The sequence below is a fragment of the Ascaphus truei genome, chromosome 2 (genome assembly GCF_040206685.1).
Source record: "Ascaphus truei isolate aAscTru1 chromosome 2, aAscTru1.hap1, whole genome shotgun sequence".
NCBI lineage: Eukaryota > Metazoa > Chordata > Amphibia > Anura > Ascaphidae > Ascaphus > Ascaphus truei.
This window is the reverse complement of record NC_134484.1, coordinates 323,861,070-323,885,447: the sequence shown is the minus strand read 5'-3', so window position 1 is coordinate 323,885,447 and position 24,378 is coordinate 323,861,070. Positions and strand designations below refer to the sequence as shown.

Sequence of the window (24,378 nt, the reverse complement as noted above, 5' to 3'; positions counted from 1 at the left end):
TTCTACTCCATTCTAATAACAGGACTAAACTTCTGCCCAGTACAGGGAATACCTATGGACAGCTTATTGAATCAGTTTCCTATGTCACTTTACCATAGAAACATAATTGGATCAAAATGGAAACCAGAAGCTCCATGACATAGGGACCTCTTTGCCTATTGCTTCAGTATGTTTCAACATAATATTTCTGGGCAGGATATTGTCTTTCACAACCATTATTTCTCACTGGAGAATATGTTGATAACATAGATAAATGATGGTAGCAAATATCAGGGCTGGCTTGATGGCAGTGCAGTCGGTGCCACTGCACCAAGCCCCACGGTTACAGAACCCCGTGCTCTTCCTCACAACAATTAAACCGATTGTCGGGGGAGAGCGTGGGGCCTCTGTAACTCCCTTACTTTCTGTATCTCCCTTACGCGATCTCTTGCTGTCAGTATCTCTCCTCATGGCGCCGCGACGTCACATGGCGTCGCATTGCCATGACAACGAGACGCCGCGTGATGTCACGACGTAATGCGGCATCCCATTGACATCGCCGGGCCGGGAGGAGGGATTCTGACGGCAAGCGATCGCACAGTAGAAGGTAAGAGGCCCTGCACCACTGCCCTGCACCGAGCCCTGCAATTTTCCCAGCCGGACCAGCTAATCATAATAAAAACAAAAATGAGAAAGTTGTATCAGAACTAGGGATAGGCAAATGTGTACAAATATGCTTTGCAAAAATATTGCTCAGTTTTCTCTTACATTTTGTATTTTTGTAAACTTTTTGCATTCACTTTACTTTACTCAGAATTGTGCTAATCTTGACAGAATTTCATCAGAATGTAGCAAAAATGGCTAATAAATGTCTCTAAAGGGCTTTAGGATAAACGTGATACTATTTGACCGAAACAGCGTGGCAAAACAAACAACTTGTTTAGAAAACCTCACCTTGGCCTGCTACTCTTTTTCAAAGCTTTAGTATAAAAAGAGTCATGTGACCTTGCACATGGGCACAAAATATATATATATCTGTCATGCTTGCAGGTTTTGTGAAATTTTGCCTGATTTGTAAATATTAGCAAAAATGTTTCACGTCTATGTTCAGAAGTTCAAACGTGACAACTTGAATTCAGTCTTGACAACAGCAGACATATACAAGAAGATAAAGTAGACACTAGCTTGTGGGGGGGGGAAGGTACATCTTCACAATCAACTATTTTTTTTGATTTAACAGGACTATTTTCAGAGCATTTTTTTTAAGGGATGTGTCTAGATTTTCTTCTTTGATCAATCTGAATGATTGATGACTCCATTTTTCCCAGTATATATATGTGTGTGTGTGTGTGTGTGTGTGTGTGTGTGTGTGTGTGTGTGTGTGTGTGTGTGTGTGTGTGTGTGTGTGTGTGTGTGTGTGTGTGTGTGTGTGTGTGTATATATATATATATATGTATATATATATATATATATATACAGTCAAAATGAGTGCTGTTATCTAATGAAACCCTGACATTCAGACGCATCTTGCCAGCATATTGAATAGGTGTCAATGTGTAGAACAGGGGTGGCCAACTCCAGTCCTCAAGAGCTACCAACAGGTCAGGTATTCAGGATATCCCTGCTTCAGCGCAGATGGCTTCATCAGTGGCTCAGCCGAAGACCCCTAGTGTAGAAGAAGCTGGAAACACCCTGATAAGTTTGTTTACCATAATGCTGCAGGAAACATGCTGCTCCTTATCCCCCTTAGGGGTTCATTTTATATATACTCTGAAGTGGCCGTATGTGTCGTTTTCGTTTGAAAATCCTATCCACGTCAAGGGGGATTTTTGGCCACTAACCACCGGCACGAACAGCCACTTCAGAGTAAATGGAATTACCGCCTTAGTGATGAGGAATGCTAAGTAATGAGACACAAACAGTAGTTGACGTGAGTTTCATTTTCCCCATTCCTCTTGTTCAAGCCATTCCTGCCAAGCTACCTAATGCCCTGGTGTACTCCGGACACTCCTTGTCGTGAACATGTCTGTAGAAAAAACAAAGTAAAGTAAATAAAGTTTCACAGATCGGTTCGGCAGTTTTACATTCCTCTTACGTCGGCTTCTTGCATTTCAGCTACTGTCGGAAGAGCCTGGTTAATCTGCTCCCCTAATTACGTTAATGGAGCAATCTTTTTTTTTTTCTGACAAAATAATGGGCTGCGTATTTCACTCTTCTTAATGAAGGGAACAATTGTACCTTTCAGTAGTCAGTTAGGCCTTTCTTTGGCTACTGCCTGCAAGTGCTTAACAACGGGTGGTAGTTGATTCTATGCCAACCCCCAATCAGTGAATTCTAAACCGACTTTTAGGATCAGTATCTGTAAAAACCATCTTACCCCGACTACAAAACCTTATTCTTATCCCAAATGTAACATACACATCCATCCCGTGTGGATTCTGCAGAGAGAAGAAATCAGTCAGGGTGTTTCGGCAGGTTATTATCCTGACAGCAGCTTTTACTTCAAGGAAATCAATGGCAGGCATGAGGCTCACTGCAGCAAAGGGCGGATAAAAAAAACAAAAGAAATGCATTATGTTTTTTGGTCCGGTTTTGCACATTTCTATAAATCACACAGGAATGGAAAACGGATCTCTATTGGTTTGCAAGTATTTAATCAAATATGCTACTCTATTTTAGTATGTTTTGCACGCGTTGTAAAATCGATGTGCGGCATGAAGACGAGTTGTTGAGATAGCTACATGGACCCATGAGACATATCACTGCAACCTTTGACAGGAACTCCCGTAGGTGCAGCCGGTTCAGCTGCACCTGGGCCCACATGTGTTAGGGGCCCATCCTTCCACAGCCGGAGGATGGGCCTCTAACAGTTGTACAGCAGGGCACACCCGTCTGGCACTTATTTTAGCAGCCGGAACGGCATTCCTGCAGTTCTACAGGCCCTCCCCTCTAACACTCCCTATCCCCTGCCCCCAACCAAGGCTCTGCTTGTGTCCATCCTCCTGCCGGAGGAGCCAACTTCCGCCGTCGCTGCCTGTGTGGGTTCCCTCTGTCGCCAGGCTGCACATGCACTACTCCACAGGAAGGGTCTTGGGGGGAGCGGGGGGGGAGAAAAGAGAGAGCAAGAGGGGGAAGACCTTTTAAAAACTTTTTAAGACAAAATACATTTAATTCATTTAGGTGTTAGGGTTTGGAAAAATACTTTGAGAGATCCATCACATTTTCAAGTATGTACTGTATCTCTATCTATTTATCTCAATGCCTTAAATAACGCATACACAGAGCTATCCCTGCTCCTATGCGCTGTTTAAAAACTCCAAACGTTGAGCGATTAAGCAAATCGGGGGTTCGGAAAGCCAATTCCGAAGAATGTCCTCTCCAATAGATAGATACGTGTGCACGGCATTTATTGTTTAGTGTTAAACAGTTTCATAATGCATTCACTTTTACATATGATACATTTTCCAATATGCAAATTGCTTGCCTCGCAATCCCCCGGCATTTAATTTAAATGCCTTGGGGAATAGCGCGGGGCCTTTGCAACCACTGTGCCCCCCCTGGAAAATCTTGCGCCACCCTGGGGTGGGTACCCCCCACTTTGCGCACCCCTGCTCTAATCTGCCTGCTACACATTGCTTGCTCACTGACCCCGGTTCTGGTTGAGCCATCTAGAAATGTGGTTGCTTTAAAAATGCATTTTCTGTGAGTTCTATTTAAGATGTCTGTCTCAAGTGGTCTCCTTGTATCTATTACAATCGCACCCACAGTTCAACATCATTAGTTCCATTGATGCATGTTAGTGTAGATAGAAAGAAAAGGAATACACGTACTGTATATTTTAAAAGGCCCCAAAATTCCTACTCACATGAAAAATTATAAATTAACTGAGTGATAACGGTGAGAAGAATTTTAGAATTAAAAAAAAATTAAATAAAAATACCAATTGTGAGCACATTCACATTTCTCAGACCGCTCTGCAGACCTCCTTTTCTCCATTATCGCCTAGCATTCAGTGCTTCCCACTGCAGCAAGGGATTCTGGGAAATGACGTGCAAATGAGCTGTAAGGAATCCGCTCCGCAGTTTACTGGTTGCCTTACCTTGCAGACTGGTGCAGTCCTGGAGCACCTCTCCTGATGTTTGCTGCAGCCTGGATTCACTCACCAAAGCTATACACACTCCCTCTGGTATCTACTGCAGCTGTGCAGCCTATCACTGCAACCTAGACTTGCATTCATTCATTGGAGCAGTACCTTCACACCCCCCTCCGGGGATTGGCCCACTGGCCTTTAAGTATTGTCTTCCCATAATGCTCCCTGCCGAGCATAGTCCTTCCTGGATGTCACTATCTGTTCTGCCACAAGCCCTCGCTTGTTCCTGTCTCTCATGCTGAAGCGGAGTATTCTCCTTGTTGTCTGCAGCTCCAGGTTTCCTAAGGCCGGCTGCTATATTCACGCAGCGGTCTGCTCCAGTCTCCTGTGTTGTAGCTGAGTACTCTTCTTGTTCACTTCAGCTCCTTGTTTCCTGTGACCGGCTGCTATATTCACGCAGCGGTCCACTCCTGTTCTCCTGTGCTGAAGCAGAGGTCTTCGTCCCTGCGTCCCTCAGCCTCCTGGATTCCTGCACTGAAGCGGAGGTTTCCCTGTGTATCTTCAGCTTCCTGGTTCCTGGGGCCTACTCTTTCCCTAATCTAGAGAGGCCGTGTCCTGGTTCCTGCGCTGAGACAGAGGATTCCCTAGCCCGCTCAGGACTCTTGCGCTGTAGCACTGGTGCACCCGTGCAGCAAAGCGGTGTGCTACTCTGGTCTGCCTACCATCTCCTGTGACCAGTACCATGGGCCATAGTCGCCGCTCGCGCAGAGGCCAACCCCGCGCTCCTAAGCTGAAGCGGGGCTCTCCTGACTACCTGTTGCCGAACTCTTGCCTGAACAATGTTTATCCTGATGTCTCCTGTCCTGACCCTGGCTTCTACAACGACGACGCTGTCTTCTCCAATCCTGATCCTGCGACATATGACTACGAACTGCGCAATCCGGATCAGCCTGCGCGGTCTCAGGTCGGTGCTTTTACAACCCCACCTCAGCCTCGCGGTCCGGTCCTGGTTTGTGGCGAGCAGAACCCTGACAGTAGCACACCGTGTCACCTTTAACTTCATGTTCATTTTAACATTGAACCCTACAAGCTTAAGTCTGCCACATTACACAGCCTTTTAGCACAGACTGAGTTACAGACGTACATAGCTGTCTGTCAGTAGTTTTTGCTGGCTGTTTCGACTTTTGAAAACATGAGTGATTGGCATTTGAATGACTATTGTTTAGTAATTCTCTTAATAAACAGGAAGAGAAGAGGGAGCTGTATCTATTTCAAAACAAAGTAATTCTACCCGACGTGCTGCTTTTAAAATGTTTTTCCAACAAGGAAAAGGCGGCTGATGGAGTTTACGAGTACAAATGCAAATGTGTCAGTGAACCACACGCTGGTATACTGCACATGGCACAATAAAAAACAAGAATCTAACATCTATTTTGCAGACAATCTGCTTTAGCTTGTCCCCAAAATATGGCATAACGCCCATACAACCAATGTGCTACACTGAAATGGATGACAGTTTTCTAGCAGTTGTAGAGGCAGCAAATTTAAAATGAATTGTAGACATTATTTTTGACACCTTAAAAAAAAAAGAAAACCATTAAACTTTTTTAATTCGTACAAATATTTTTGATGAATTTTACAAATATTGGGACGTGGGCTAATTGGATGCTACCCGGGGAACATTTTGCCATTTGTTTGTTCAGCATTGAATAACAAGTAGGAAAGTAGAATAGTGCAAAGACAGCATTAGATTCTGTTCCGGATTTTGGTTCTGGCTTTTAGTAAAGATGAGAAAAAACTAAAATAAACCCCACAAAATGTTGCACACTGGTAAAGAGTAAACAAATTGTTGGTGATATATGAATGAGACTAAAAATGTGCATTTAATAATGATATGCTCAAATAAATCTATAGATAGGAGAAGCATATACATTAAGCGAACGAACAAACAGGAACCTGTTACGGATTGCTATAGCTAAAGTGAAGATTTAACTTACTGTATGAAAAGGCTTTAATGGTCTAATCTTTATTCATAATAAAGCGGAGGTGAAAAATTCAACATGTATATAAGTCCTATAAATACACAAAAAACACAGCGCACAACGCTCATAGTGCATTAAAAGTATATTAAGACAGTAAATCAATAAGGTAATTATTGTGCGTACATCAATAAAATTCAATTAAGCATTTTGGGGCAAGTTACCCATCCACCAGCATTGTGACCCGGATCAGATGTCATCAGCAGGAACCATGCACCAACACTGTGGACCGGATCAGTTGTCATCTACTGGGACTGGAGCTGGTGAGTAAGTCCCAGATTTCGAATGGGTAAGTAGGGAGTCCTTTAACTGTCCCCGGTAAAAGTGAGCAGTGTCCAGCCACTTGCGGCTCACTGGGGAATGGCCGTGTCCCGCGGATCCTCGCGACGGCTGGTCTCTCTTCTTCTATCCACCGCACCAGCACTTCCGGGTAGTGACGTCACTACAACTCGCGTCGCGTCACGTCACAGTTCTTCTCCGGTGGCCGGATCAGTATAAAACGGGGCAGAGAGTCAAATAGCAAACTTCCAACGCGTTTCGAAACCATAAAGGTTTCTTCATCAGGGACAAAAGAATGGTACAATAACTGACATTAAAATACCCCACGCTAGCAGCCCATTGGTCCGTCACACGGACGTCCTATCCAATGGGATACCGACAAGGGGGGGAGTGAATCCTTACAGAAAAAAACTTATCAACAACAACTTTATTATTCATAGACAACACACAATGATATAGAAAGCGTATATATTTTTGATATGGGAAATAATTTTTAACAAACTTTGGGATTTTATATGATTTAAACTATGTCCCTTTGCCAAGGTTCATTTTTTAGTTCATTTTTTAGTTCATGCTTCTTCTTTATAAAGTTTTTTATTTCTATTTAATGTCCATACTCCATTTGTTCCAGATTGCTAGTGTATATATATATTTTTAGATTGTAATTGTTTGATATATTATGATGCATTAATACTTTTTTCTTTTGTTTTAGAATCGCTTTCTATATCATTGTGTGTTGTCTATGAATAATAAAGTTGTTGTTGATAAGTTTTTTTCTGTAAGGATTCACTCCCCCCCTTGTCGCTATCCCATTGGAAGATAGAAGGAGAGAGACCAGCCGTCGCGAGGATCCGCGGGACACGGCCGTTCCCCAGTGAGCCGCAAGTAGCTGGACACTGCGCACTTTTACCGGGCAAAGTTAAAGGACTCCCTACTTACCCATTCGAAATCTGGGACTTACTCACCAGCTCCAGTCCCAGTAGATGACAACTGATCCGGTCCACAGTGTTGGTGCATGGTCCCTGCTGATGACATCTGATCCGGGTTACAATGCTGGTGGATGGGTAACTTACCCCAAAATGCTTAATTGAATTTTATTGATGTACGCACAATAATTACCTTATTGATTTACTGTCTTAATATACTTTTAATGCACTATGAGCGTTGTGCGCTGTGTTTTTTGTGTATTTGTCTGACGTTCTAGGGGGTGCTCTGAGCCATCCCCGGTACCACAGCTGCAGACGCTCCAATCTGATTAATAGGTCACGTAATATACCTTTATTATCACTGTATTATCACTTCACGTGTGTGGTATTGTTTAATAGTTGCGCACTTCCTTTTCACCTTTGTCACATATAAGTCCTATGCAAATGCTATAAATCTCGTCCTAATCTTTAATAGGATCAGATTGGCGAACGGTAGGTGCTTTATAAACAGTTTTTAAAAAAACTAGTTAAAAAGGGATAACCAGCCACGGGGAACGGTATAGCAAACAGTCTGCAACAAAAATCGCTTTTTTTTCTTATTAACGGGTATCCTTAAAGCTGCTGAGATGCAAAAATAACATCCATCCATCAAAGTACCTAGTGCTAGTAATGGGGATTTTCATGTCACAGAGACACATTTTTCAATACACTGCACATGCCTGGACAGGAGAACTAGAGAACCATATGGAGTAGGACGAACAACCATACACATGAACTCTTAGACAGTGAAGGTATCAACTTGTGCACTAGCCAGAGTACAATCCTGGAGAGAAGTACCACGTGAGGCTATTTTTATTGTGGGAATTGACCTGAAGATAAACATTAAGGGCTTGAAACTTTGCAGCCCTATTTATAACTTAGAGAATTATCTCTGCAACTCATGTTGTGCTCATGCTGTGCAAGAACTTCCACATGTCTGATTGTATTCTCCATGATCAGGCCCATACAGGAAGATAAGTATAAAATATACTATTGTCTGATGTCCCATAACACAGTTTTTTTTTACCGAATCAGTGATAAACCCTGATTTCCTTTTGTGCCTGTGGTGCTCCGTTTTTCCAGCTGTCTGCGGGAGATCTCCACTAAACTGAATATGGTGGTTCGCTTTTTATAATGTTCTACTTTTGTAATGTTCGAATTTATTGCTGAACTATTAAATGTTCAGCTAAATTCTGGATTGACATATCCAACTGGGAGGTTCTCCTTATGCTAGCATGTATTTCTAGACTAGTCCGTGTTTGTGTATCCTATTGCAAAAAAAAAAGGTTAATGTGCTTCAGCGCTGATGCAATAATTAATGTAGTGTAAAACAAACGCTACTGATCTATACCAAATGTGCCTATAATATAGGAAAGGCTGCCTGGAACAATATGATTAATACAAAGCACATACGGAAATATAAAAAAAATAAACCGGCGCCTAAAACAAATCCAAAAATATACTGTGAAAAAACCTGACCATATATAATGTCCAGTCCTGTTGAACTAGGGGTCTTCCGGTGAGTCTGGATGGTTGTCTCACAACATGTGGAAAGAAAACCAGAGACCGATCATAGTGTGTAACTATAAAAAAAACTATAAATAAACTGCTGATAAAACAAACAAAACTTACAAGACCAACACACATTAAACGCACTGACAAACACTAACACTAAACTACACAACATCTAGTGATGAGCCAAACAATGACTGATTTAATAAAATACAGTTAAAAATCAATTATAACATACACAGGGAATATGACGTGAAAACTCTGCTCCGGAAAGGGAAAAGTGAAATCCTACTTACAGCAAACACGATTCAAATAAGCATGGTAGATAGTTATTTTCCAAGGGTTAATGTCCACATCAGCAGACTTGCTACTCGCTCCCCGCATAGCTGGTCCCGCCACCGCGTGTACCGCTGCTCCGGGTAGTCCCCGATGATAACACTGCCTGGGCTGGGCTTCACCACTATGCCCACATGCTGCCGCTCCGTGTACCGACTACTGACACTTCCCTAGTTGCACGCGCACATGCGGAAGTGTATATCACTCGCCACCATGCTCCAAACTGCTCGTCCTGCTCTCCACAGATTCTGCAGCTTCTGCAGATGTCCAATTTCGTCAAATCCCACAACCCTACGTGTTTCGTGGAAGAGTTCACTGCCTCAGGGCTCAAGTTATATTCCCTGTGTATGTTATCATTTATTTTTTAAGTGTATTTTATTAAATCAGTCATTGTTTGGCTCATCACTAGGTGTTGTGTAGTTTAGTGTTAGTGTTTGTCAGTGCGTTTAATGTGTGTTGGTCTTGTAAGCTTTGTTTGTTTTATCAGCAGTTTATTTATAGCTTTTATAGTTTTTTATAGTTACACACTATGATTGGGCTCTGGTTTGCTTTCCACATGTTTTGAGTCAACCATCAAAACTCACCGGAAGACCCCTAGTTCAACAGGACTGGATATTATATGGTCAGGTTTTTTCCACAGTATATTTTTGGATTTGTTTTAGGCGCCGGTTTATTTTTGGTTGATTTGTGTATACTATTGCGATACACATGCCTCAATTGACAAGCACTCTCTGCATGACATATTGGCAGACATTGCTAAAAATACTAAGGGGTCTATTCTAGTAGCTTTGATGAGTTATATAGTATGCTATCTCGCAAGGTTTGGCATGTTCCCGCTGAACAGTTTATTTGAGTTATCACGGTATTCAGAAAGAATCTGAACCCTTCTCAAACCGTGAGGTAGGAAAATGCCAAAACCGTACAGCGTAGCAGCACATTCATCTGAGATGTTTTCCAAGTTCTCCCGCCTGTGATTTTAATGCAATCTGAGCTGCACAAGGAGACCCACCTCACCATGCACAGCTTTCACAGGCGATCACAGTGTTTTTATTACAATTGTAATATTACTGTGCGGGAGCAGGGGATCTCTGGAGAGAAACGCATTGATTTCAGGTCCTGAGACCCCCTGTTTCCTGAGATACAGGAACAAAAACAAATCTGGGGCGCTCCCTAACTTGTGTAACGTGTATGCATGTAACACAGGTAAGCTAGTGAATAAAAATATATATATATATATATATATATATATATATATATACTAGCCCTTGTTATATATACTAGCCCTTGCAGCTTGACCAAAAGAAGATGAAACCCAGAATCTTCTTACAAAGGCGGCAAAAAACAGGATAAAGGTCAGCGCATGCTGTCAATCTCAAAGGTAAGAGAGACAATAGTATATGAAGATAGTTAGTACATATAGTAGTTACACAGTGTATAATCAAGGGGGAAGGAGGGGGGAAGGGGGGAGGGAGGGGGAGGGTGAAGGGATGGATGCAGATGAATAGGAGCAATATATAAACAACTCACACGGCCTTGTGTGAGCCCCTTCCCTCAGAGTGATAGTCTTTGTGATGTCAGTCTGATTAGGGATGGTAGATAGAGTCAGTCCTGTCTTCTCAGTATTTCACCTAATAGGTGTAGTGAGCGAATGGCTCCTCTCCCAAATACCCAAATGTGGAAAATGGGCAGAGCCTGAATTAGCATAAGCCAAAAGATTTATTATGTAAAAAAAGATAAAACATGAAGCACTCACACAGCATAAAAGCACAGTACAGCCCAGATAGGTTGCACTTAGGGACATTTGTCTTGTCAATGGTTCCCCCTGGTCTCTCTCAACCCCCCTGGTCACTCTCTCCCCCCTTGGTCACTCTCTCCCCCCTCCCCCTGGTCTCTCACCCCTGGTCTCTCTCTCCCCCCCACCTGGTCTCTCTTCCACCCAGGTCTCTCCCCTCCTGGCCTCTCTCTCCCCCCACCTGGTCTCGCCCCCCCTGGTCTCTCTTTCCCCCCTGGTCTCTCTCTCCCCCCGTCTCTCTCCCTCACCCCCGTCTCTCTCTCTCACAACTGTCTCTCTCTTACCCCGTCTCTATCTCACCCCCATCTCTCTCACCCATGTCTCTCTCTCTCACCCTCCATCTCTGTCTGTCACCCTCCATCTCTCACCCTCCATCTCTCTCCCCCCCTGCCTCTGTCTTAAACAAACCCTACCAAAAACTATTTAGTATATGTACCAACAATTTATCATTATCTAACATTAACACTGCTAAAATTGCAACATGTTATCAAGACTGATTCCAGCATTCATTTATTTATTTTAGAATGAAACCTGAAACAGTGGAACAATGTATCGCTGCCATACGTTACACAACAAATTTTAGATTTCAGTGTCCACATTTTCGTTCTTTACAAACACATACATTTCCATATCGCTAAATACATCTGCAGAATTCATGACAAATGAATTAGTCCAAACTACTTTTACAATTATTTCCTTGGCAAATTTCACTTTTTCTGAAAATACGTTACTTTTTCCCACTCCTTAGATGTTTCCTGCCAATAAGTTTTTTTTTGTTCTTAACAGACACAAATAATTAGGCTGAATTTTTGTGGGTTCAAAGGGAGATTTCTTCTGTCTATTGGAAAAGGCTATTCTGGTTTCAAAATGGTAGGCAGTTAAAGCTGCAGTGGTGTCTGCAAACTGTTAGCAGAGGCGTGTCCTGCCACTAAGCACAGGGCTTCATTTGAGGGGTGAGGAGGGTCTTCACACTTTGCTGCTGAATAAAAGGTGTCCATATAACCAGCGTGAGCAGCAGGCAGGGTTTAGTGTAAACAGTATTGATTGTTAGGTACTTAGGGGGAATGGAGAAAAGAACCAGATAACGTGGTTCCCATAGGAACTTCTCCAGTGTTTGTGTGTCCTAGATTTTCCTGGACTAGCAGGAGAGAACGGGGGGTGACCTGAGTAGATCTGTCACCAACCGATAAGGTAAGTAGAAAGAGATGAAATGGTGAGCACTCTGTTCCCAACAAATATTGGGGAACACGTAGTAAGCTCAAAGAGTATCTAAGGAACCGTTCCCTTTAGTCATACATAACTTATTATATAGTAGTGCTGGTGGTATTAAAACTAATATCCTTACCAATGTCTATCACCTCTCTGAGGGCCTCACCGTTGACTTCACACATTCATCCCTGTTTAATAGTTTACAAAATTACATATTTCAGCCACAAAAATGAAGCAACAACAGGTTTTATTAATTATTTCATAAAAAAATGAGATTTGCAATTTTGAATGAAGGTCCCAGGGAACTTCTAACTCCAAGAAGAGATGAAATGTCCACTTCCAATTGTGCACAAAACCAGAGATGAAGATTCAGCAGCTGCATCTGCAATTTGGAATGAGGATCCCAGAGAACATCTAACACCAAAAGGAGATGAAATGTCCAATTGGAAGATGTGACGATGAGGGGGTACCCAGGCCATTAATAAAGGTATTTGGCCCTGCTGGGTCCCCCTGAGACATATTGGGGTATTGTGATTCTCAGCTCTTCAACCCAATCCTGGCATGTAACTGTATTTGTAATAAAAGTGTATGTGTATTTTTACTGTTCCAGGAGTGCCAACCAGCGGAGATGTGCAGGGCGTGAGCTTCAGGGGTGATTTTACGGTAAAATGTTGTCAGGGTGTGTTTGGGTAGAAGGTGGCCAGTGTTGCGGGTTACCCCGAAACATGTACTCATGAATCCCCCCTGATTCCTAATGACATGAGGAACACAGACCACTGGATAAAATCCTCAATAGAAAGCAGTTTGCAGCTCACCGCCAAATCCCCCTGCTTAGCACAGACCAGGAACAGTAAGACCGGGCAGGGAATTGAATTACATTCAAAGGTCCCCGGTATATGCCCAAGAACCCCAAAACCAAGGGGGGGTTCAGTGTATCTCCCACAGGTATAAGGTGGTGAGAGTTATATGTTTTTAAGTTATCATATGTATCATAAGTGTATCATATGTGATAAAGAAAATGGTTTTAAAAGTCCCCAAGGTTTATATTGTTATTAAAGTAATGTTCAGAGGAAGTCATTCAGTATGGATACAAATCCATTTGCATGGGAAACAGAGGGTCTACTCCGCCCTCTAATCTTCAAAGTCAATCCAGGATATGGAGTTGTTAAACCTTACCTGGAAGAAGAAACCCTTTTGTTAGCAAGGAGGGGGAAAGGCAGGAAACTTCAATAAGCTCTCTGGCCAGCTGTCACCCTGCCCAGCCTGAACGGCACCAGGTAAGAGGGGCAGGGTCTCATATGCTAAGTGTCCAAGGTGCAAAGTTTGTACCTGCCTAGAGCAAAATAAGAAGCCCTCTGCCAGGTTTGCTAAATATATGCAACTCCGTGATAGAGAGAAGGAAATATTCCCACTGAGAAGATAGGCTGTACTAGTGAGGCATAGGAATGTTAACCCTATAAGAACCTGTGCAGCCCATCAGGAATGAGATTCATCATGCTGTAAGAGTTTCATACCATCTAAGGATTCATGCATTCATCTAAGTTTCAAGATTATAAAGTTTCATCACGAAAGAAGCAGCTCCAGCGGAGTAAACAACAGCGGCAAGTTGTGCTGCTGACCGAGGACTGTTTCAGGCTCTTTTTGCGAGAAACTCCCGCTCCTGGGAAATTGCTCCTAGAGACTTTGTTTTGGCAACATTTCGTTTTGGGAACATTTTATTTTGTTTGACCCAGTTCAAGTACTGTCGCGGCCGAGTTTATTCGAGCATTTGCCCGGTCTCGACCGCGACAGTAACCTGGCGTGCGCCGGGATGTCCCGGGTGCGCGCCGAAGCCTCGGAGGAGAGGCCCGCCGATCGGGGCTTCCCCCTCTCCTCTTCGGGTCCGCCGGGTCCCCCGGAACCCCCTGCCGCCGTCCCCCACATCGCGGGACACCAGGGCTCCCTCGGGGAGCCCTGGACGCGCGTGCAGGGGGCGCAGGCACCCGATGACGCGTGACCGCGCATCGGTGACGCGCGGCACGCCGAGGGGATGCCACTAGCAAGCCGGGAAATCTCCGGCTTGCGGAACTGGCCGCACTCTAATAAAGTGTGCCGCCAGTGTAAGTGTATTTTTCGTTGTAATTGTAAATCAAGCTGTGTATGTTCATTCTATAAATAAATCGCAATTTATTTTATTTCTTGCTTTGCTCAAAGGATCCAGGTATTTTGGTGTTAAAAGCTCTGGTCTACCATTACAGAAAACTGCACAAATCAGAGATGAAGATTCAGCAGCTGCATCTGCAATTTGGAATGAGGATCCTGGTAAACATCTAACACCAAGAGATGATGAATAATCCTATTCTAATACAAGAGATGAAGATCGAGCAGTTGCTCTTCCTGATTGCTGGAATATGAAGCAGGTCGACGGAATTTTAAAAAATATATGTTGATTTGGCTGTTCGCAACAAGAAACTAGGTTGTGATCACTATACCTAATTTGATTCCATAAACATTAAAGGAATTCATGTATCGAAGGAATGGAAAAGCTACAGTATTGAAGCATGAGGAAAAAATAAAGTCATCCAGCAAGCTCCTCTCAGAAAACAAATTAATGAACACTTTTCATCACAGGCACACGCTATATGTGTGGCACAACTGAAATGTCATACTGATGATGTAATTACCAAATGCATAGACAAAATTAACCAAAAATATATTGGCTCTACATACAGTATAAAGTCTTCAATACTGTTTACCGCTTAGCAAAAAGAAATAGGCCATTTTCTGACATTTAAGATGAGATCGAACTGCAAGCAAAAAATGGTTTGGATATAGGAGTGGGACTCCATTCTCGGAAAACTGCTGTAAAAATAGTTGATCACATTGCAAGCGAAATTAAAAAAAAATATTTACTAAAATAATAGACAATTGTGTCATCATTGATGAAGCTTCAACCATATCTAATAAAGCAGTGATCATAATTTTTGTAGAAGTTGAAGATTGTCATCTATCGCCTACAATTTTCCTCAATTTGATTTAGTTGGAAGCACAGGATGCTGAGACTATGCACAAAACTTTGTTAAAAAGTTTGTGTGGTGTTGGATTTGATATGGGATATTTGAGAAATAATTTGGTTGCATTTTGTTCTGATGGTGCAAGTGTAATGCTTGGTTGCAAATCAGGGGTGAGCACCAGACTTACAAAAGATTTTCCAGGCATTAGATTTTTTTTTTACATTATTGAAATCACCATCTGCTACTTGTCTTTGATGATTCTATCACATAAAACAGGTGAATCACTACAAAATGTTCATAGATAAAATCTACACGATTTTCACCAATCAAACAAAAAATCAAATGGTACTTTTCAAAAATTCTGAAGAACTTGGACTAGAAATTACGAAGATTGGTAGAGTTTTGGGACCAAGATTGGCTGCGTGCAGCTTAAGCTCAACACTTGCCGTATGGCGTGCTTATCCAGCTTTATACAAATATTTTTATCCACATAAACAATATTCAGGAATTGCTTCCCGTCTTCGCAACAGATTCTTCATAGACGATTTAGCATTAATGATAGATAAATTGCAAGAAATGTCCTTACTTTCTAATGCCCTTCAAAGCAGAAATTTAAATTTAGTATGAGCTGAAAAATGTATCAAAAAGATCCATTAGGGCATTTGAAATGCTCAAAGAAAGCCGTGGAAACTTTGAAAAGAAAGTTGATCCTACCACAAATTCTGACACTTTTAAATGTATTGACTTTGTTGAGAATAAAAAATATGTAAATCTTCCTCTACAAAAACTACTGGAAGCAGTTATCAATAATATGAAAGCCAGGTTGATGGACAGTAATCACTTAAAATCAGGATATAAAGCGCAAAATAGGGAACAAAAATTCATGAAATTGTAAATATACTAGAGCCAGATTGTTAGAATATTGATGAAGTTGTTGTCCTTTGGAACAGGGGGGGGTGACCTGAGTAGATCTGTCACAAACCGATAAGGTAAGTAGAAAGAGATGAAATGGTGAGCACTCTGTCCCCAACAAATATTGGGGAAAATGTAGTAAGCTCAAAGAGTATCTAAGGAACCGTTCCCTTTAGTCATACATATCTTAGTTTATAGTAGTGCTGGTGATGTTAAAACTAATATCCTTACCAATGTTTATCACCAGTCTGAGGGTCTCACATTGATTTCACACATTCATCCCTCTTTAATAGTTTACAAAATGACATATTTCAGCCACAAAAATGAAGCAACAACAGGTTTATTGGGGCAGAGGGGTGGATGAAGGGGGTAGTTGCCCCAGTGTGGGAGGTTAGACCTCCCGGGAAGGTAGCGGGACTGGTTAACCCCTTCACTTCCATAGCGGTGGGAACTGTTATGGTAATGAAGGGGTTAACCACTCCTGCTACCCACCCAGTAGGCCTATCCACCCACCCTTGGGGCAACTACACCCTTCACCCAATCTCTCTACCCCAATAAACATAAAAAAACAACAAATCTAATACCCACCTCCTATACATCCAACACATACAGTACAGTAATGGGCAAAATCACTATTATCTGGATAATAGCTCATTTGCCCATTCCAAATAAAACATTATCCAGCCAGCATAAAATAAATAAAACTTGCACTTACCCCTGCCAGGATGAAGGTCGTCCTCATCACCATCCTCCACGTCCATGTCCTCCATTGGCAGGAACACAACAATAAAAAATACAATCTAATGGCCCCTAACCCCTTAATCACCTTAGCGGTTAGTAACCGGTAAAGTAATTATGGGGTTAATCCACTGCCCTGCTACCCACCCGGGCGGCCTAACTACCCACCCCGGGGCAACTATCCCCCCCCTCTACCCATTGATTTGCACAGTGGTACATCATGCCCCGAACCGAATAATATGGGTCTAAGCCACTATAGCAGTCAATGGGTAACCTAAAAAAAAAATAACGGCACCAAAAAGACACAACAATAAAAGAAATACCCAAGCATCTAAACACCAGAAGAATTAAATAAATCAAACGCCTAAACACCAGAAGAATAAAAGAAAAAGCCTAAACAGCACATCAATAAAAGAAATCAAATGCCTTAAGAAACCAAACATTTTTTTAAAACAAGCCCTACAAATACATAAGAATTAACTCAAAACAATTAACAGAAATACAAAACATAACAATTAATTAAAAACAACCATTTGCCAAAAAATGCATTGCCTGTTACTGTATTTATCTATACCCTAAAGGGGCAGAGATAAATACATTAACTGTCAATGGGCAAGCAAAAAAAATAAAATTAAAATACAATTAAAAAACCTGAAAAACAAAAATTACATATATTCAATATTTTTCTTAGCTTTAGATGTCTTCACCCTCTGTATCTGGAAGCTCACCATCCACGACGCAATCCTCAGCGATCCTCCACATCAGGTAAAATCTTCATTGAGGCTTTCTGAATAGCTACCTAACAAAATTTTGCGATAGCTGCTCAAAATCCTTGATGAGTGGGTATCGAAGCTACTAGAATGAGGCCCCTAAGTGTTTCCCAGAATGTTCTCAGACAACTACGACTTACCAGTAGTTTGGGCTATCATTATAAGCAATTAGACTGCTAGAGAGCACAAATTGTTATATTGCTTACACTCCATTCATATGAATGTCTCATATAGGCCCGGATACATCAAACTCCATTAAAATGGAGTTAAGTTCGAACCTGGTGAAAAAACAATTATGGATCATATTACTGCAATTTTAAGATGGAATTCTGTAAAGAATCAGGGAACATGTCCTTTGTGGTGTGTTCCCATCTTACCTGTTGCTGCTGCCGCGGCCACTGTTCCTGCTCTTCTAGCTGCCGCACGGAACCTGGTCCCACCTCCCGCATGCGTCGCGCACCTCTCCAGTGCGGCGCGCACCTCTCCAGCGCGGCGCGCATACGCGATGACGTGTGATGATCCCCAGCTGCATGGCAAGTCTCTCATCCCTGCCTTGTTGCCTGCAGCCTATCCCAGCTCTGCTGGGTCCACGCATCTGCTCCGCCCCTGTCCCCATTGGTCTGTCCTGCCTTTAAATACTTCCTGCTTACTCCCATGCTTTGCTCAGCATAACTCCATGTAGCCTCGTGAAGCTCACTTCTGTTGTGCAGTGCTCTGTTTCGTTTGCAGTTAACCTCTTGTGTACCGACTCGGCTTGTTTGTGGACCCTCCTGGATTTTGGACTTTGGCATACCCTTGACTACGGCGATCTCTCCTACCCTTGAACACTGCATACGTCTTAAACTACGCTGCTATCTACAATCCCAGACCACGGCTTACGGACCCTTATTATCCTGTCTTCCCCAATCCAAGGACTCGGCAAGTATACCGCATCTCCTACACTCTCCAACCCAGACCCGGTAACGCTAAACTATCCACCTTCCAGGCACGCCTCCGCTGCTGCGGGTGTGTGGTGTTATACCTTCCCACCTCAGTGTGGGCAGCACGGGCATTACAGATTCATCAAGATTGTGGTAAAAATATACAGAATATGATATTCGGGCCAAAAAAAAGTTACAGGGAGTGATCCACTAAAGGCCATACCAATTAACAAATGAAATGATCGATAATTATAATAAGTGGGTACAAACTGTGAACCTAAAGTGAATCAGTGAAATAGTGAGCTCACAAGACAGTGCTCAAAGAAAAATTCACTTAAATGCCCACCACTGACAATTAGAATATAACTTTTAATACTCTAGTTTTACTTAAAACATATATTACCTATTGTGAGTGTAACAGTAATTAAAAAAATCAAGCCAACAGTAATGAGACGAAATACCAGTAATCCCTTTTTAATAAACACTCTGATACAGTATAATATTTGTCAAGTGATAGGGATTTAGTGGTTAAATTCAGCGTTGATGGGAATACCCAACAGAGAACAGAGGCAAAGCTCAATAATGCACCTATAAATAATACATTATCTAAAGACCGTAGTTGATACTAGCTTTAGGTATAATAAGGGGCAACTGATTGCATCATTATAGTATACCCAAAAGGGGAGAGGTGTATGAATTAAGGCAACTGTTAATTTCTGCAACTATTATTACAGAATCTTGTGATCAAAATAACATTAACCAATTCGATGCTTGAGGTTACCAGATAAATAAACTACCTATCCCCACTGTGGTTACCTTAGTGCTAACCGCTAAGGTAACCAAGGGATTAACCTGTCCCACCATCCCCCCGGGAGGTCTAACCACCCTCCCCAGGTCAACAACCCCCATCTCTTTATCCCCCAAAAAAGTAAGTCCCACCACCCTCCACCCTCCATCCCCCTCTAGATTAATGGCCAATAGCCTTCATAGCCAAATAAGGCTTTTGGGCATTGCAAAAAAAAAAAATCACATGTATCAAATAAATACACTACTACATTTAAAATACTGTAACAAAAATGTCAACCATAAACCCATTGATTTTCACTGTGGCTATCTAGGCCCTCTCAATGGGGGCCCAGATAGCCACAATAGCAATCAATGGTAAAATGTATATTAAAAATATACATATCCCCCTCCCCCCCATTTTCGTCTTACATTTCTTTCTCAGCTCTCTCTATCCTTTTCCCTCCTGAAACAGGAAGGTTCAGTAGTCTTACAACACACGTGCACTCAACACAGGTAACTCAGGCTTTCGGTAAGAAAAAGAAGAGCAAAACAGTGCACTGCCAGGGAGCCAGGTGGTGTAAATATAAAAAATCTTTTTATTCAGCAATACTTCACAAAAACATACCCCCCAAGGGGTGAGACAGTACCTCCTACGCGTTGCGGACCATGGGGGTCCTTTATCAAGGAGTATGGGGGACAGGAAGAAGGGAACCCCCTTATATACACCATATCCTTAACAAATGACCAATCTACAATTTTACAATTGGCGCCAAAACCGGGTGCGCGCCGATATGACGTCATGTGTGTGAGCCCCCTGTGCTGCGTCCCAGGATTACCTGATCATGCAACCTCAGGCCACACCTCCTCATGACCGTCAAGTCGGCACACCCACCACAGTGACGGCTGCAAGGAAGGAGGAGGGAGTCTCCACCCCTATGGGAGGGCCCATAAAGACAGGCAGGGCCATGTCACGGACACAAACGGCCCATGTAAATCGGGCTGATGTGCCCACACCGCTGGCCCCCGATCTGCCTAAAGTAGCAAAGCCAACTGCACAGAGGGGCGCACCCCCCCCCCCCCCCTCCGAATCCATAACGGGGAATGTTTAGAATCAGTGTAGTATATTTTGACTAATTTGCAAATTATTATTAAATTGTCAACTTACACTGGTTCTGTATATATGCATTTCCTGTGAAGTCTTTCTCTTACACATGTTTTCTAAAAGAGCATACAGAATAATTGATTTCTTAATATTGTTTTAAAATTTAATGAATTGTGTCGTTTTCCTTGCAATATTACCCCAGATAGGTGACTAATGATTCATGGTGGAATGACAATTTAGGATTGAAATATTCCACTTAATATTTTTAACCAGTTTTGTCAGTATCAGGTCCCTTTTCTTATAGCTGTATTATGTGTTCAAATTTCTGATTAGGAATAAGTTAAGGAACCTGTGTCTGTGTTGTTTCACTTTATTTTAAATTGTAAATCTGTATTTGTCTATATGGAGGAGAGAACAAGGGACCCTGTTTTCTATTTTTTGCACAGTATAGTGTATTGTTGCAGCAAAAGTTTATTATGTGTGTATTCACATTATATACATCTGTCTATTCCCAGTCCCGTTATGGATTCGGGGGGGGGGGGGGGTGCGCCCCTCTGTGCAGTTGGCTTTGCTACTTTAGGCAGATCGGGGGCCAGCGGTGTGGGCACATCAGCCCGATTTACATGGGCCGTTTGTGTCCGTGACATGGCCCTGCCTGTCTTTATGGGCCCTCCCATAGGGGTGGAGACTCCCTCCTCCTTCCTTGCAGCCATCACTGTGGTGGGTGTGCCGACTTGACGGTCATGAGGAGGTGTGGGCTGAGGTTGCGTGATCAGGTAATCCTGGGACGCAGCACAGGGGGCTCACACACATGACGTCATATCGGCACGCACCCGGTTTTGGCGCCAATTGTAAAATTGTAGATTGGTAATTTGTTAAGGATATGGTGTATATAAGGGGGTTCCCTTCTTCCTGTCCCCCATACTCCTTGATAAAGGACCCACATGGTCCAAAACGCGTAGGAGGTACTGTCTCACCCCTTGGGGGGTATGTTTTTGTGAAGTGTTGCTGAATAAATAGATTTTTTATATTTACACCACCTGGCTCCCTGGCAGTGCACTGTTTTGCTCTTCTTTTTCTTTCTGGACTACTATCTACAGATTTGCACGCCCCCTGGATGGACTATGCCGGAATCTTACAAACAGATGGATTGGGTAAGAGTTTAATATGTATTATTTGTGATTATTATAGATGAGTACCAGCAATAGCACTGTCTTGTCTCCAATGAGTGCTCACTAGAGTGCCTTTGGGTACAATAGTTGGTCCCCTTAAGGAGACATATGTGTTTAAAAGGTGACTCACATATCACATCTCTTAGTGTACCCACTCCGCTATTGATTCTGTCCACCAGTCCTGTTTATTTCTAAAGATAGACATTTTGGAATTTCCACTGACTTTGGAGCACCCATTCCACCCCATAACTCAGGCTTTCGATAAATGAGTCATAGAAAACAGATTGAGCTTGAAGAAAAACTACTCTTTTATGATGTTGTTTGTTTGTATTTAGATATCTATGGATATTGTTTCACTTATTCTGTAAGATGTCAAATTTGAAATCCTAATAAAAAAAGTTTGAAATAAAAAAAATATATATACATATCAATATTAAAATACATTACTTACCTCCTTGACTACCTTAGTGGCTAGTAAAGCATTGCCAAGCAATGCTTTACTAACCCCTAAGGTAATGCAAGGGGTATAGAAAAAACAAAAAGACAGGGCGCACAACGCACATAATGAAGCATAGTTAAAAGTTAATTTTACTAAAAAATTAAAGGTTCTGCGTACATCAATATAATGAAAATCAAGCAGTGGGTTAGTGGGGTTACCACACGGAAGAAATGATCACAGCTCTCCACTGGAACGGACGCGAGGCACTGGATACCAGCAGACCACATCCAAGGCAGCATAGGAGAGGTTTTTGATTCTGTCACCTCCCCTCCTATCTTTAGGGACTACTTTAATGCCTTTGAACATTAATTTGGAGGGATCTTTATTATGATAAATAGCAAAATGGCGTGATAAGCTATGTTTTTCATAACCATTTCTTATAACATGTTAGAAATATAAGAAATGGTTATGAAAAACACAGCTTATCATGCCATTTTGCTATTTATCATAATTTAGATCCCTCCAAATTAATGTTCAAAGGCATTAAAGTAGTCCCTAAAGATAGGAGGGGAGGTGACAGAATCAAAAACCTCTCCTATCAAGAAACTCTGTGGATCTACAAATTAGGCTCTTTGAGCCCTAATGGGTTAAACGAAGATATAGACATCTGGTCCCAATATTGATCTTTATTTAACTATTTGAGACTCATTTGAATGTGTTATAACTACACCTGCTTTTTTCTAACTGTGGCTTTTTTTCTTTCAGCTACTTTTTCCATATGTATTATGTATTTTTATTATGTACTTTTTATTGTGTAAGTTTTATGATGTTCTGTTTCTTTAACTGCACACTTTGCTTGTGGTTTGCTAATGAATATTCATGTGTTACCCAAATGCCGTGTTTTGTAATATGATACTCTAATCATTGATTGGAGGCTGCTGGGTATTTAATCATGTGTACCCCCTCAGCTTTTTGTATTCCCTGATGAAGTAACCGTGTATTACGAAACTAGTTGGATTGTTGGATTGTTCATCTATCTGACATACTGTTTGTCAAGTTTATTCTTGGCTTGTGCCTCCCGGTCCCCTGCCTCACTGCCTGTCGGTACGGGTGTTTACTATTGCTACCCTGCCTGCCCTGTGTGTTGTTCGCCAATGCGCTCTCTCCCCCGCTCCATGTGAGAAGGAGAGTGTCGTGACGTCATCAGAAGGCGCACCACGGGTCTGAGCGGCGTGCTGTTGGAATTGCATTGCTGTAGAACTGACGGAGGCTTCTGAGCCTCATAACAGGACTTCAATACGGGACTTTTCACCGGTCCCCAACATCTGGTTACCCTGACTAAAAGTCTCACGGAAGCTGCTGCCTTGGATGTGGTCTGCTGGTATCCAGTGCCTCGCGTCCATTCCAGTGGAGAGCTGTGATCATTTCTTCTGTGTGGTAACCCCACTAACCCACTGCTTGATTTTCATTATATTGATGTACGCAGAACCATTAATTTTTTAGTAAAATTATCTTTTAACTGTGCTTCACTATGTGCGTTGTGCACCCTGTCTTTTTGTTTTTTCTATAGCCCTAGGGGTGTCGAGCCACCCCTCAAGAAAGGCTGCAGACGTCACATTAGTGTTATTTCCCACAAGGTCAATTCATTGTTTATTTAAACTTTCACACTGTTTCTATATACACTGTTTAATCATGTTTTAGCTGCGCACTTTCACCCTTTTGTCCAATGCAAAGGGTAACCTCTCCCCCCAATTTCAGTTGAAAGTTGTATAATAAAATTACAAGGAACTGTTTTTATGCCTGTGATGACTTGAAACATGGGTACCTTCTGACTTCGCTGTGTAACATCATGGCCAAGATTTGAGGTTGTATTCCCTTTGTCTCTACCAAGATGGCTGTGAACAGGAAGTGGCCTCACTCATCCACACTGAAGCAACCTTGGCCATCAAGCTTCCTGGCAATCTCTGCCCTCAATTCCAAAACAGGAAGTCATCCTCAAGTTGAGATGGAAATGGATACCGATTCTTGATCGTGACTTTATTGAGTCCCCAGTAATCGATACAAGGTCTGAGCGATCCATCCTTCTTCTTCACGAAGAAGAAACCCGCACCGCGGGTGATTAAGACTTGCGAATAAACCCCCTCTGTAAATTTTCCTGGATGTAATCCTTCATGACCCTGGTCACCAGAGGTGACAACGGATAAGAAGCTCCCCATGGGAGAATATCACCAGGCAGAAGGTCAATGGGACTGTCAAATGCCCGGTGGGGTTGGCAGTTCCTCGGCTTGGGCCTTGTTGAATACGTCCCAAAATTCTGCGTAGATGTCAGGATGTTCACCTGTTCC

The 24,378-nt window shown here is 42.4% G+C and overlaps 1 pseudogene; it reads left to right on the top strand.

Moving 5' to 3' along the window:
- Positions 1-516: 516 nt before the first annotated feature.
- LOC142488241 (E3 SUMO-protein ligase KIAA1586-like) lies at positions 517-24,156 on the top strand (annotated as a pseudogene).
- The last annotated feature ends 222 nt before the right edge of the window (positions 24,157-24,378 follow it).